Here is an 11,430-nt window from a genome sequence, read left to right on the forward strand (position 1 = left end):
GGAGGAGGAGGAGGAGGAGGAAGAAAGAAATTTAGAACTTAAATTTATTTAGATAAATAATGTCTTCCCGGATTTCCTATTAAAAATCAAAGTAAGAAAATATGGATTTTAGCTGATTGTGAGGTCTTGGTCTTGGCACTGTAGTAAGTTACATCTTAGGCCAATTCAATTAATCTCTGACCTTTAGAGCGTTCTCATTTACAGAATAGGAAACAGCAATCAATTACAATTTCCCTGAAGTACAAGCCGAGCATTAAGCTTTCCAATTCGGGCGCATAATGAGAAAGAGCAAACATTTTGAGGACAGTCAGCAGGTTTTAATCTCCTTATTAGTGTCACAGAGTTCCTATTTAGATCTTCAGAATTAACACTCTCTTCAAGTATGATGTTGACTGACTTTAAAGGTTTACAGTGAACCCTCAGAATAAAAAATTTAAAAATTAAAATAAGAATTGTTTGTGGCGTGGTACCCAGGCCTGTAATCCTAGCTAGCATTCTGGAAGATGGGGCAAGACCTCAACAACACAGTGATTAGTACCAAGCCAGCAGGGCGCTATCTCAAAAACACAGTAGAGTTTTAATCTAAAACACACACATCTAAATGAAGGAAAGTAGACACTGTTAAGAGGACTCTATATTTCGCATTTTGTGGAAATTTACAGGATCCACAACTACCAGGCTTTGTGTGAATTTCTGTGCATATGCAAGTGAAAGGATACACACTTTCCATGTGGCTATAAAACAGGTGAAAACACAATTGCATTTTGTGTCCTTAATTACAAACTGCTTCTACCACAATAAAAAGTAAATGTGAACAAACCTTATAGTTCACACTGACTCAGCATTTCAAATATATTTCAGCATAAGCCATGAATAAACAACAGACCTACCAGATATAAATGGTGAAAACAAATTTAAGTAAACAATTCTTAAACTCTAGAAAAGTTAGAGATCTACTAAGCTACCTTTATACTAGCAATCAGGACTGTTCTTAAATAAGTATAGCACTATTTTCTCTTCTGAAGAAATGACTCACAGTGGAGAAAGACTGCCATCTAGTGATGACCAATTTCTAATATTCCTTAAAACATGAATTTGATATAACCAAATAAAACACTGCTGAAAAAAATCTAAAAACTACATTTGATCAAATGTGTGGGTCCAAGGCAGGGAATGTAGCTCAACCAGTAGAGTGGAGCCTTGCATACAGAAAGCCCCAGAACTGCATAAAACAGGGGAGGCAAACACAGGAGGATCAGGAGTTAAGGCCATCTATCCTCAGCTATACGTGTTTCAAGGCAGCCAGAGCTACCAGAAACATTACCTTCCCCAAATAAATAAATAGATAATTGGAAGGTGGAATCTTAAAAAGGTTGACTCTTTGAAACATTATTGTACTTCTCTGTGCTTCTGACCACGATACATACATAACAGTTAAACAAGACTATGGAACAAACAATCATGTGGTTGTTTATCTATGTCATTACAAGGATATTCTAGTACTATAAAAAGTAAACAAGAAGAAATGCTTAGAAATTAACAGTGATTTTGATAGCCTAAAGTTTGACTCAAGTAAAATGGAGGCCTAAGCCTGATTTCAAAAACCTCCTAATAAACCAAAGGATTTTACAAAAGTATATTTGTATATCCTAGTGTATACTGCTAATAATATACTTTGATACATCATAGTGATTCCATCTCTCTCTGCCACCTAGATTCAAAAACATATTTTACAAGTTTTTAACTGATAAAGTGGCACTTAAAATTTGAATTCAACAAATATTTACCACTCTCCTACACTAAACTACTTCAGAATTACATGATTTACTTGAAGCCAAAATCAGCTTCAATCTGTTTTTTTTGGGGGGGGGGGTTGGGTTTTCCCCAAGACAAGGAAGGAGTCATGTAGGCTGATACACACTCATAATCTCTGCATTCAGGAGGCTGAAGTTAGCCAAAGCTAAAAAGCAAGACCTGGTTGAGAAGACAAAAGGGAAACTAGACTGTAGTGATGCAAGTCTTTAACCCCAGCACTCCAGAGCCAGCCTGATCTATAGAGCAAGTTCCAGGACAGTCAGGGGTACGAAGAGAGACCTGGTCTGGGGGTCGGGGGGTGATTTCATTGCAGGATGAGTCAGTTGTGAATTAGCTTCATCTACATAGCAACTATTGACTTTTTTTGTCTAAGGAATCCCAACTTTGGTGTTCTAACTTCCTATTCTACCACAAAGGTAAACACTAAGTTACCTTGTCAGTGATCGGTTAACATGAGGGTGTGTGAAACAACTTTCACCAATGAGAAGGGAAATCTGTTAGTGAAAGGTCAAGCAAAGTTGGGGGCGGAAGTGTTATATGCCCCTGGAGAATACAGAAAAAGAGATTGCTTTTCTTACCTTAAGACTTTCCTGTAAAAATAAGACACTCAGAGGCAGGTGAAGCAACTACCCAAAGAAAGAGAATATTGTGCCAATAATCTGGGCTTATTGAGGAGAAATGGGAAATATATGGGTCCTGGACTGTGGAGAAATCCTGAACAGCTGTCTCCAGATACTTTACACCTCAGTCAATAACCAATTATTTAAGCCATTTTCCCTCTGTATTCTGCTACTTGCATAGCAAAGTACCCTAAATGACAGAATGTTGTGCAGTTTTCAAAGGTAGCAGGCAAATCAAAAGGACAGACAACAATTACTATCCACTGCTTTAGAAGGACTCTGGTCTCCAGCCTCAACTATCCTTCTTCCTTTCCTTCGTTTCAAAGTAAATCTCATCCACTCTTACAACCACAGCTCACACCTAACTTCTTCTGAGGAACCATCTCTAATCCCTTCCATGCCCACCTTGTTTGTAAGTACTGCCCTCACAAACTATACTGTGATGGCCTATTCAACCATCAGTCTCCTCATTCGAGAACATTAGTTTCCGCTTGGGCAAAGACTGTCCTACCCATTTTATCTCCAGATTATAGGACCTGGAAGTGGGAAGATTCTACTATGCATGTGAAAAATGTGCAAAGAGGGAAGACAATGCAAGGAGATTTACCCGTGTTTCAGAGATGTGTGCAAGAGTAATGCAGGATGGGATAAAACCGGACTTGCTGAACATAGCGGACAATGAGGACTACTGAGAACTCAATAACAATGGCAATGGGTTTTTGATCCTACTGCACCTGCTGGCTTTGGGGGGGCCTGGGCGGTTTGGATGCTCAACTCACTAAACCTGGATGGAGGTGGGCGGTCCTTGGACTTCCCACAGGTCAGGGGACCCTGATGGCTCTTCAAACTGATGAGGGAGAGGGACTTAATCGGGGGAGGGGGAGGGAAATGGGAGGCGGTGGCGGGGAGGAGGCAGAAATCCTCAATAAATAAATAAAAAATAAATTTAAAAAAAGACAGTCAAAAAAAAGAGTAATGCAGGAGACAAAACATATCTGCTGAGATGTCTTGAGACTAAAGAAAACTTAAAACACAAAGGATTAAGCAAGCATTTTAGTTTGGAGTTTTGGTTTTGATTATCCAGAAAAAAAAATCCCAGAGTTCACTCTGGTTCTTTCTTTTTCATATATCTTTTTTAACTTGCCATGGTTTTATCCCTCAAACATTTTCTTCTCATTAAACTCCATAAAAGCATCATTAGTAATTTTGTTTATTCCAAAAGTTAAAAATAAAGTGGAAAAACAGATTTGAGCACGATGTTGAAAGAGGGCTACAAGAGGTCAAATGGAGTTTATATCCCTGCTCCTTACTTCAGTATGTCTATTGATTATATTCAAACTTCAGTATTACAATTTGGATGCTCTGGGTACAAGAGAAAATAAACCATTTTTTATCATCCTCAGAACCTGGAGAAGCATATTGTAATTAATGAAATCTAACCTGAGCACAAAACCTGTGACAGTTAATACTGTTGATCCGTCAGCTTGTCTAGGATCACCTAGTAATGTGCATGATGCAGTTTCTAGAATAGATTAACCAATATAGAAAGACTCACCTTACAAGGGCTAGAACAGTGATTCTGAACCTTCCTAATGCTTTGACCCTTTAATATAGTTCCTCATGTTGTGGTGAACCCTGTCTTAGTTAGGGTTTCTATTGCTGTGAAGAGACACCATGACCACAGCAAAGCTTACAAAGGAAAAACATTTAATGGGGTGGCTTACATTTTCAGAGATTTAGTCAGTTATCATCATGGTGCAACATGGCGGCATGCAGCAGACATGTTACTAGAGAAGTAGCTGAGAGCCCTACATCTTGACTTGAAGGCAACAGAAAATAGTCTGTTTCAGTGGATGTAGCTTGAGCATAGGAGACCTCAAAACACACTTCCTCCAACAAGGTAACATCTCCTATTAGTACCACTCCCTTTGGGGGCCATTTTCTTTCAAACCGCCACAACTCACAACCATAAAATTATTTCTGTTGCTACTTCATACTCTAATTTTGCTACTGCTATGAATCATAATGTAAATATCTGTGTTTTCTTATGGTCTTAGGTGATCCCTCCCAAAGGGGTCGTTACCCACAGGTTGAGAAACACTGATCTAGAGACTAAGACACAATAAAAAAGGAAGAAGCAAGTTGAACACCAGCATCTCACTGCTGCAACATGAATGAAGCCTTGTAAGGAAATTCCTGAGACTTTGTGAGAAAACTCCAAGTAAACAAGACAAGTCTTGTAATTTCTTTTCTCTGTAACAATGGGTTGTTCTTGGAATGTACTTTCATGCTCCTCTCAGGTGTAACAATAGGAGTGGGTTTTATTATAAATTAGCCATCATCTTACACATTACTATTCAAAATAATGTTTCTAAGCTTGACTTGCCCTCCTAACAATATACAGTCTAAAGTCATGTGACCTTTGCTCATACGACCTTGCTGAACCCTCAAGAATATCCTCAGAATGTCTGATGCTCTGAATAAAGTTGGTTATTGCATGAGACTTTAGTCTGCCTCGTTTTTTAGGCTCCACTCTCCCAGGTTTACACCACCAACTTGAGTGGTTAACATTTCATTACTGTATGTTCTGACTGTGATGCAATGCAACCAAATGCCTTCTACTCTTGCTACCCTGCCTTCCCCAACATGATAGACTGTACCCTCTTCAACTATAAACCAAAATAAATCTTTCCTTCCTGAAGTTACTTCTTGTCAGGTATTTGATGAAAGCAATACAAAAAAAAACTAATAAAATATCCAAGTATGTTTGTGACACCTCATGAGAACCACATATTCCAACCCTTTTTCTATCTTTGCAGATCCCAATGTACCTAACTAGCTTCACCAAGACAGCCCAGACAACGAAGAGGATGCTGTGAGGGAATTCTGCCTCAAGAAAGAAGGGAAGCACTTCTTTTGAAAGGATAGGCCCTTTCAAAAGGATAGTCTAAAAATAGTATGGAGCAGCCTCAGATGGCACCTAGCTAAAGAACCTATTAAAGAATGTGTTAAATACAACTAGAAAATCTCAGAAGAAGAAAATCTGTCACAAAATACCAGACAAATCAACAACAGAAATCAAACAGGAAATAAACTAATGAAAGCAAGGACAGTCCAAATTAAGGATACAGAGACTGTCATAACAAATATCGTGGCAAAACCCTGTTGGGACATATCATCACCAGTAGTAGCTGAAGACATAAAGGTTCAAAGTTTGTCAGTGGCTTTTTATCCTTTGTACAAATTTGTGGAAAAAGAAAAAGATTTATTTCATTGCTTTTTTTAACTGATTCATAAATGTTACTAATTATAAAATAAGAAATAAGAGTACTTGCGGCAGGATCTTTTTTGATTCATAAGCATGATGATTAAGTATTCACATTATTATGTGACATGCACCTCCCTCAAACCTTGTTATGAAGTCGAATACATCACTCGTCTGACATAAGAAAAAGAATCTTGAGCTATATACATAGTAAGCCAACCTGGGATATAGTGAGATTCTGTCTTTAAGGAAATAAAAATTAATTAACTACAAAAAAAAAAAAAAACAGGGGGGTAGAATCTCAACATTCAAAGGCATAACTACAAATTCAAGGTTAGCCTGGAGTCCACAGTGAGTCCAACCAAACAGAGCAATTTAAAACTCCGTAATTGGGGGCTGGAGAGATGGCTCAGCGGTTAAGAGCACTAATTGCTCTTCCAGAGGTCCTGAGTTCGATTCCCAGAAACCACATGGTGGCTCACAGCCATCTATAATGAGACCTGGCGCCCCCTTCTGGCATGCGGGCACACATGGAAGGAATGCTGTTGTACACATAAAAATAAATAAATCTTAAAACTCCATAATTATGTCCATAGCATTGAAGACCCTGTGGGATGAATGAAAGATAGCAGAGTTGTTTCCATCCAAAAAACATAATAGAGAATAAAGCAGCAAAATAAGATGATGCTCCCCATGAGCAAAGCAAGCATTAGATACACAATGAAAAGTGCTTCTACTCATAAGTCTTAATCTACATTAAGGTTCTAGACCATTATGTATGACTTCTCAGTAAAGAAAATAAAGAACATCTGCAGTTGCTGGAGTGAAAAGGAAGAGAAACCAAGGTTCTGCTAACCACCTACATCCTCATATTTTTGTTAAATACAGGAGAGACAGCCTCTAGTCCTCAAATAAGAGGACCAAAAAGCCAAGATATCTCGGTTTAGGGTAAAAGGAGCCTGCAAGGAAACCTACCTCTTCTGGTTGCAGGAGAGGGGGGAAAAAAACCTCCAATCATCTTAAACCAAAGAACAATTCCATATCATACTATTACTATCTATGGAATCTGGAAAAATGTCAAATTCTTTCTTTTAAGGCCAGGTATGGAGATACATTTTTTCATGCCAGGATTAAGAAAGTCAGAAGCAGAATCAATCACTTGAGCTCAGTTCAAGTACAGCCCAGGAAACATAGTGAAATATCATCTAAAGAATAATAATTGTTATTTATTTTAGAAGCAAACTTTTTCCCAGTGTCCCAGATAACTGACTAAATGAACATAAATCTTCTCTAGAGAAATATACCTTAACCCATACTTCTAAGATTTCTAAGAAGTAATAGTTTTTTAAAGTAAAATTTAAGTACTAAAAAAACAAAAGAAAAAAAAGGAAATCTTAGAACATAGACAGAAAAAAAAGCTTAAAAAGAATTAAAAAAAAAAAACAAAACACAAACTATGGATCAAGATTTGCCCAGGCTTAAACTAATGAGTACAAATTAAAAACAGTGATATTCGTACTGGCTTTGTAGGAGCCTAGGCAGTTTGGATGCTCACCTTACTAGACCTGGATGGAGGTGGGGGTTCCTTGGACTTCCCACAGGTCAGGGAACCCTAAGTGCTCTTCGGGCTGAGGAGGGAGGGGGACTTGATTGGGGGAGGGGGAGGGAAATGGGAGGCGGTGGCGGGGAAGAGACGGAAATCTTTAATAAATAAATAAATTAAAAAAATAAAAACAGTGATATTTATAAAGAAATGTAAACATTTAAACCAAACCAAAAAGAAATATTAAACATTTAATTCCAAAACTAAGGGAATTACAAAATTACTATCAAAAGCAAATAGTCAGGCCAGCAAGATGACTCAGCAGGTAAAAGGTACTTGCTGCTTACAATCTGAATTCCATTCCTCAAACCCATATAATAGAAGGAAAGAATTGAATAGGGCAAGTCTCCCTCTGACCTCCACCATGCTACACACATAAAGACATATATAAATAAATGTACTAAAAAATTAAAATTATAGAAAGCAATAATAGTCCATTTTTGAAGGAATATAGTTTAAAATCTGCTGAAAAGTTGGTTACTCTTGCTTCGGAGTGGTATAGGTGAGTTGTTTCTTCACAGCCATGGTATCACAGTTTACACTTAACCCTAATACTGACAATACAAATCTATACTGACCTTGACCTTAGGAAAGAAACAAAGTTTGGTTTGGGGTAGAGTACCTACCCTACCATTACCCTAAAGCTCTTAAACACACACCTCATTCTATCCTCTAGTAACACTGCTGCAAACAGGCCTAAGAATGAATGGGCACCATTAAGGACATTCACTGGTGGAAGGTTAATATTCTTTGCTTGAAACTGTTTATTTGCTTCTATCTTTGAATGCCAATATGGTATTCAAATCATGTGGATAGCACATGATTTATTTACATGTCTATCCTCCCACAGGACCTTGAGTTCCTTGGGAGTTCACACCTGAAACAATGCCTACATTTGACAGAGAAGGCATTATAAAGGGCCTATGGCAGGACCCAAACAGTTTTCAACTTTCCACAAGGACAAGCACTAGAGTTGATAATAAACAGACTCACTAAAAAAGTAAATTCAAGTTCTATTACTGCAAATAATCTGCATTTTAGTTAAATTGCTAATACAGAAAGAACCAGAGGAAAAGAGGAAAGAAGGCTCAAGGGAATTTATTATAGAAGAATGTCTGGGAATAATCTGTTATCTCCCTACCTCTCCTCTAGCCCTTCTGAAGCTGGGAGCAACAAAGCCTGGCTCTAAGGGTAGCTAGTGTTTCTTCTAGTCCTTGCTGCCAATCCAGGCGGAGGGTGACAGGAGTCCCTAAGGGCTTTTAGGAAAAATAGCTTCCAGGTGGAAATTTTTTATGGTACTGTGCAGTCTGCAGCCCTTTTTTTTTTTTTCTTAACCTTCATTCACAACTACTGATGATTAAACCATGGACAAGCAGGCTGCAACAATGGAAACAGTCAGATAGCTTCCAAACAGCACGGTAATATGCTCTAAAATACCAAGTTAACTCTCACAGGGGAGGGGAAAAAATCCTGGGCAAAGTTTAATTGTGTTTTTTAAGGGGAAAGACAGGGTGTTGTTTACTAAAGATTTGTATCTGGAAAGCTGTGGAAATAGTCAAGATCTCTATCATAATGATAAGGATCAGTATACCTAACCAGCCCCACATAACACAGACATACAAAAGGGACAGGGACAACTCTCAAGATTCTGTCACCTACCAATTTTTATTACTTTAGTCTGGCCTGGATTGAAGGCTCTATTAAGCTCTTCCATCATTGTAAGAGTACACGAAACTCTTACCTCATATGTTATAAGGGAAAGCTAGATCAACTCACACTTGAAAGTGGTATTGAAAGCCAGGTTTGCATAGGTGTGTGTGTGTGTGTGTGTGTGTGTGTGTGTGTGTGTGTGTGTGTGTGTAGTGTGTGTGTGTGTGTGTGTGTGGTGTGTGTATGTGTATGTGTGTGTGTCCTTGTTCAAAGTAAGTGTGTAACAGCTGAAAGAATATAAGGTGACAAGTGTTACATTGCTAGCCATACACAAAGAACAGAAAAACTAATCATATGACCATCCAGAAATTAAATCTAGGCAATCTTACTTCTCCCATGCCACTCAAACTGAAAAGGATATACCAAACTCATCATTTCTAAACCATAATAAAATGAAGGATCTTTTAAATCTGTGTCAAGATGTCAACTGAACAACTGAACATCTTACATATAGTAACTCAGCTATGCCTCAAATGCAGTGGTTAAAATAAGAACAGGCACATATATCTGGATGCTTAGTCATCAGGGAGTGGCACTATTTGAAAAGAATTAAGAGATGTGATCTTGTAGGAGGAAGTGTGTCCCTGGGGTAGACTTTGAAGCTTCAAAAGCCCATGTCAAGTCCAGAGTCTCTCTTCCTCTACCTGTAGATCTTGGTAGATCCTGATGTAGAACTCTCTTCTACTTCTCCAACACCATGTCTACCTGCATGTCATCATGCTCCCTGGCATGATGATAATGAACTAAATCCCAAAACTGTAAGAAAGACCAAATAAAATGCTTTTGTTTATAACCGTTGCTATGGTCATGGTGTCTCTTTACAGCACTGAACACTGACTAAGACAATAACCCTCCAGGAGTAGTTATTATCATCAGTTTACACATGAAGCATCTTCCCAAGACTACTACTACACACAGATAGTTTCCTTTATTACTACTACAAATACCACAATTTTATCAAGAATAACAATGAAAAATAAAAGGTGAGGGGAAAGAAGATATTTTTAAAAGAGTAGAAAAGAAGAAAGCAATATGGAAAACAAGATATTTAAACCATACACACACTCAACAACCAAGGTAAATATATCCAAATATCTACATTTCCATTACTAGGGTAACAGAAAGGACATTAAGAAAAACATAAAAATAATATATAGATAAATGTGACTCTTGCTTTTTGTTGCTGCTTTTTTAGCCCTGGCTGGCCTGGAACTTACTATGTAGACCAGGCTAGCATCTGTCTCTGCCAACAGAGTACTGGAATTAAAGGTGTACATCAGCATGCCTGACTGTAAGTCTTATTTTTTTAGCCTTTCTGTGTTTCTATTATTTTATTTAAATATCCAAGTGTTATTTTTATAATGGAACAAATAAGATCCATCTGAAGAGTCTAGAACAGTACTAGATTCACAGTAAATGCAGGTAAGATGTTAATTTAAATGAACAGAAACAAGAATAAACACTTTGGGTTTAATGTGAGGCCTAATTTTAAACAATTACCAAAATAAAATAAAAATAGAAAATATGGAATGGCAGCCTGGGGTAGTGGCACACACCTGTAAGCCTAGATCCCAAGAGGATTGTCACAAGTTACAGGGTTACAAAACTGATGTCAGGGATGGGAGATGATACAGCTCAACTGTAACACTTTTAGCTGTAAGTTAAAAAGTGCTTATGTAGTGTGCATGTAGCTTTGGGTTGCCCAGCACAAAAGAAGCTAGGCTGGTGACAAGGTCCCATAACCCAGCACTTGAGAGGTGAAGATATCCAGAACAGGTAAACCTTAGCTACTGACTAAGTTTAAGGCCAGCCTGGAATACATGAGACTCTGTCTTAAGAAATAAATTAAGAAATACAAAATAAAAATAAAGTGTCTTTTTCATTTACTCTCCACTTATTGCTGATCATAATCTCAAAATTAACTGAATTCATGTGTTTTTACTATCCCTCAAAAGGGAGTGAGGAAAGAGCTTCAGTGGTTGCTATGATGGAATCTCTTGCCTGTTTCTAAGAAAACTAAGCTGTAAACTCAAAAAGTAGGCCTTTCTCTTGCTTCCTAGTTCATTCACATTGTATTTAAAAAAAAATTCCCTATAAGCAGCATAAAAGTATTTTAAAAATTTTCATGGGCTATGGTGGCCCAAGCCTGTAATCACAGAACCCAAGAGACAAGCAAAAGACTTACAAAGTCAAAGCTTAGTAAAGGCTACACAGTAAGTGTGTCTACCTCAAAAAGAAAACACATGATTACATGTGTAGGGAGTGGGGAATTCAAAGTTTTTAAAAAATAAACTTTTGGGCTGGAGAGATGGCTCAGTGGATAAGAGCACTGGCTGCTCTTCCAAAGGTCCTGAGTTCAATTCCCAGCAACCACATGGTGGCTCACAACCATCTGTAATGAGATTTGGCTCCCTCCT

General features: G+C 37.9%; 1 protein-coding gene and 1 non-coding gene across 2 annotated transcripts in view; one reads left to right on the forward strand and one right to left on the reverse strand.

Moving 5' to 3' along the window:
* Exoc6b (exocyst complex component 6B) overlaps nucleotides 1-11,430 on the reverse strand; it is a 500,761-nt gene that overhangs the window by 448,470 nt on the left and 40,861 nt on the right. The window lies entirely within an intron of this gene.
* On the forward strand, nucleotides 5,777-5,880 carry LOC113455549. The gene has a single exon (XR_003376617.1). It is a non-coding gene; the product is annotated as a small nucleolar RNA U13 (small nucleolar RNA).

Source organism: Microtus ochrogaster, unplaced genomic scaffold, assembly GCF_000317375.1.
Source record: "Microtus ochrogaster isolate Prairie Vole_2 unplaced genomic scaffold, MicOch1.0 UNK62, whole genome shotgun sequence".
Taxonomy (NCBI): Eukaryota; Metazoa; Chordata; class Mammalia; order Rodentia; family Cricetidae; genus Microtus; species Microtus ochrogaster.